The 4,925-nt window shown below is 37.6% G+C and overlaps 1 pseudogene; it reads right to left on the bottom strand.

Annotated features, from left to right (window-relative positions):
- Positions 1-1,909: 1,909 nt before the first annotated feature.
- LOC136128534 (large ribosomal subunit protein uL30m pseudogene) lies at positions 1,910-2,394 on the bottom strand (annotated as a pseudogene).
- Between the last annotated feature and the right edge of the window lie 2,531 nt (positions 2,395-4,925).

The following is a 4,925-nucleotide window of genomic DNA, read 5'->3' as shown; positions in this document are numbered from 1 at the left end:
TTTACTATTCTACCACTCCAATGTTCCCTCTTTTCCTTGAAGGATAACTAGGATTTATATGTGTGGAAATAAGCTTGGGATTGCTCAAATAAGGATAAGAAACATCTAAAATTCATGAAAATGTTTCCCTACCCACAAGAATAAAAGGAATTTATTTAACTGACATTTATATAATGCATATTACATAGAGATTTTGCACTTAGAAGTAGTAATTCATTTAGCTGGGATAACAAACATATGAGCTTGGTACTATTGTTGTTCCTATTTTGCAGATGAGGAAACTGAGATACAAATTAGTTACATGCTGTCAAGATTCCCTGAAGTGGTCCCAGGCAGTAGTACATGGAAAATGATATATCAGAGATTGTGATTCCAATCAGAAAGATTTTCTTAGTTTAGAAAACACAAAGTTGACTTTGAAGTGCTAATAGAAAAGAGGGAACATGTATCAAAATTAGTTTTTGTAAAGTGCCATTCAAGTGAAAATCAGTGAGGGGAAACAATTTGTATTTGAACTCAACTTGGTATTCTTTGCAACAACTGTAGCATCTTACTCTCTTTCTTATTTCCAAGCCCAGCGCGCAGGACTGCGATAGGGCAGGACCACATCAATCCCATGAGCCCAGAGATGAGTCAACTTGTCAACTAAACCAGGTACTAGGCTATGCACCAAGAGAAAGGAAATCATAAGGAAGTCCAGCATAGCACCCACATAAAAGTGAACCTAATGGCTATATATTGAGGGGCTGATCTAAGCATTCTACTCTGAGCCTGTAGGATGGTGAGAGTATTCACATACATGCAGCAATGAAAGAGCATTCTAGAACAGGAAAATGTATAAGCAAAGATTGGAAAGTGAGGCCATGTGGTATATTTTAGAGGTACGGCCATAATGTGAAAGTTGTAACATGAAAGTTCTAATAGTGTAATGTGAAAGTTGCAGAGAAGTGTCACAAGAGCCAAGATGGGAAAAGTTGTGTAGCTTTACCTGTCATCTAAGGCATGTCAATTTCACTTAATAAATAAAAGGGAACCAACATTAGTCTACACCTAGTTGACCTTCATGCTCAGATCTTCCTCTGCCACGTACATAAACAACACCATTTCACCCTGGTCCCCAGTCTGAGCATTACGAGGCTTTCTATTGTGCCAAAACAAGTCATTCAATAGAGCAAAAGTCTATAAAATATAACCATCTGCTTTTGTTTAAATATAATATGAACAATTAAATTATACTGGAATTTTCCCTGAATTTCCCTCTTTGGGATAGTCTTTAAGCAACCTATAGACGTGTATACTGGTTTGATATTATACCATGCCCAGACTTTGTTTATATTGGATCAAAATAGACATTAAGGGAGGAAAAAATGTAAAGATCCTAGTGTTTGATGTATCTAATACAAATACTCCATCTCAGGGTCATAACTTTGTAAGTAGGAAATCCTACAATTACTTTTCCTTATACAACAGGTAAGTATAGAGTTAAGGCAGCTGCTTGAACATTTGTCCACCAGGATCTGCAACAGGACATAAAAGGCAGGTCAACATAGACCTTATAGCAAGGGCACATAGATAATGCACAGGGCACGTCATCATCTCAGAAATGGAAATACCATGAAAGCTCTGGACAAACATCTAAACTCAACTAAGACCGCTTTAATATAAGTACATAGTAGATATCTAAGAATGCGATGCTTCATTGTGCTTCCTCTTGGATTATTGCGCTTGATTTTGGGTCACTGGCAAACTGCCACATGTGAAGAAGAGACCCCAGATACTGAAGGGATCTGGAAAATATCTTTATATTTCTTTTGATGACTAGAATTTAAAACATATTTTAATGAGAACACTTTCTCACCATCTTTACATAGAAATGACTTGCACTTTTTACTCTGAAGCTACCAGGCCATCAGGACTTCTTTTCTTCCTGGTGCTCAGGGCTCTGAAGCCACGCCCCCATCAGTTCCCCAGTGCTCTTGAGGCACGTGTTGGCCATGTTCTCCTCCATTGGGAGAACTCGTGGCAGCTTCAGGGGCTTGATTCTTATCAAATGTTTAACCGCTTTCAGTTTTGCCTTCACCAAAGGGATATTCTTGTGAACTTGAGGAGTATGTGCTTTTTGTAACCCAAGCATCCTTATTAAATCTTTCTCCCAATATGGACGTCTTTTTGTACTTTTAATTCTGGTAACAATATGCAGCTTATGAGGTTGCTGTGGATCCCCACCATATTTTTCATGACCTTCAGGTGAAGGCTGAAAAACTTCATCTGGAATTTTTGACTTTGTAAATCTGTGACAAATCCAGTCTGTACAAAAAGAGGCTCCACACCTTTTGTCACCATTGATAGTGTGCCTGGGGGGCTCTGAACTATTGAGTACAAAATCCTTGCCATGAGGGTGGTGACTGTTCTTAGAGATGGTGACTGCTAAATGTCTTTCCACCTGATGGGAAGTAGACTTCATAGAGGATACTTAGTGTGGAGGAGAGAACATTTGGGTGGGAGATGGTAGAAGTTTTCAAGTAGAAATGCTTTACACCAGGGAGTAAAAAAGCATCACTTCAACTTTTTAAGGAGGACGCTTTGTCAGTTGGAACTCTTCTAGTTTAAACGCAAATTTTGTAATGTAATGAGGTCTGGGGTGAAATTGAAGCAGGAGCTACAAAACTGCTTGGCAGGACATTGGAAATTGTTACATAGAGTTGGACATCCAAGTCAGTCAAATCTTGTGGCTTTGGATTCCAGATTCTCTTAAGTTCTATATTAGTGCTATGAGGTAGGTCATCTTAATACCATACTGCTTTAAAACCCAGCCTCAGAACACTGCACTTCCTGCTGAAAATATCAGTAGCCTCCTTCAAAGAGACATCTTGATTTTGCTAGATTCTTTTTCAGTGTTTGGCAGCTTGGTAAACTTTTTATTAGTCCACTTATTGTTGATTTTGCATTGTTTTGTTTTAAGCACAAAAGGGTGAAGTACTCAGTTGTGTGTTTTAAACTTTAGGGCTCTATCATGTTAAATCACAGATACCCGACATGGCTGAGTAAATGTTTACCTTCTAGAGCCAGCCTAAACAAAGAAAAACAACTGTCCCAAATAGTTTCTTTGCAGAATGATAACTAAAGGCTCTCTTTCCTGAAGTCTTAATCTTAATCTTAAATATTTGCTGTCCTAAATTAAGGAAAGTTATGTCTGTAGTCTTATTATCTGTTTTTCTTCATGCTCATCATAAATGCCAAAGGGTAATTCTTCCTAGAAAAATCAGTCTTTTGTGATAACATGCAATGTGTTTTTAATTAATGAAGCTGCTTGATGCCGGCAGACTAGAAACATCTTATCGTCACATGCTGGGGGAATTCATGCAGGGTCCTGTCTGTGCATGCTGAGCCCTGGAGCCAAAGAAAAATCTCCTGTCATTAACTGCTCTGCCTAACTAGCCTACTTATTAAGAACCAAGCCATCAGTCATGCTGGATAAGCATATCAAGATATAAGGAGACGCCAGAAGCTGATGAAATATTTTGGCGAGAGCAATGACCAGTTTTGTTATAATAACTTGTGGTTCATCTCCAGTGTTCGGGGGAAAAGAAGTCATTTGATATTGCTCAATATTCTTGGGCAAAATGTAACTGTCATCTGAACCCAGAGGTAGAAAAGAGAATTTTTATTTGTTTGTTTTGTTTTGAAGGCGAAAGATGGTCTTTCAATTGGGGGACAGAGGGAGAGCCTTGAGTTGAGTCACTTCTCCTTTTTAATGGCCCTAACACCTGGTACAAGTTACCTGTCCCCTCCAGGATTCTGTTCCCTCCACCGGAAAATGAGGCTGAGAGTGCCCACTTCATGGTGAGTACATGGGATAAAGTGTTGAAAGCACATTGTAGACTATAAGGACAAAGACGTTGTTACTCCTTCTTAAAATTATGATTATTTTAGACTCATAGAAAATTTCACCAAAGTGAGGGCTGGAAATAAACATTTCTAAATATTCATAAAAAGAAAGATATCATTATTCTCACTTTTCAGATTCCCAAATTTCAGGTTTTAGTATGAAAGTCTGATCAACAAAGGCTCCTTTCTTTTTCCCCTGAATGTTGCCAAAATAAAATGTAGGCATGAAATGCAGGGAATTTTTTGATAATGGAGCAGAGAGGTATTTATTGTTTCAGAAAGCACTTCCTGAAAACATTTATAACCATGGAGCCAATAAAATGACGGGTTCATAGATAAGTATACTGGAAGGAAACAAAGACCATTGCAACACATAGTGAAACACCCTGGAATTATTCTTCCTTGTATTCTTAAACATAATTTTTACATAAATATAAAGAGTCAAAATAAAAGTTCCCTTCTGGACTTACACAATACCCAGCAACTGACCAATTAGAGTAAAGAGAGCTCAAACTAATTGTTTTTAATTATATGAACATAGCCCAGGTTGACTTATCTCTAAAATGGGATAATTTTATAGGCATTGAACACTCTTTTAATGTTTGAAGGATTAAGTTATTTCTGAATTATAAGCTAATAGAGTGAATATTGAATCCAGCACAAGACCTTCATACTATGGAAATCCTAAAATAATATAACTGCAGATAATAATATAAGGATGTTATTTCAATAACATAACAATAATAACAACAATATTTACAGCTCATGGAATTTATGAAGATAACTGAGACAAACTAGATGGAAGAAACTTGGAAAAATGCTAACAGTTAATCTATATTGTTTCTTCTTCTTGAAGTGTTGGCTCCCTAGTCTCCATATGACCACACTCTATCCTTCTTTTAAAGCCCAGGTGGAACCCAATGTCATCCACAGAACCTCCCCTTGCTCCATATTCTTTCTCCTCCCAGTGGGATCTCTCTTGGCATTCACCTTGCAATGGAAAACTCCATGAGGGCTGAATCTTAAATATACTCCCT

Source organism: Phocoena phocoena, chromosome 9 (genome assembly GCF_963924675.1).
Source record: "Phocoena phocoena chromosome 9, mPhoPho1.1, whole genome shotgun sequence".
Lineage (NCBI taxonomy): Eukaryota > Metazoa > Chordata > Mammalia > Artiodactyla > Phocoenidae > Phocoena > Phocoena phocoena.
The sequence above is the reverse complement of the archived record's forward strand: the minus strand, read 5'-3'. Positions and strand labels throughout refer to the sequence as shown.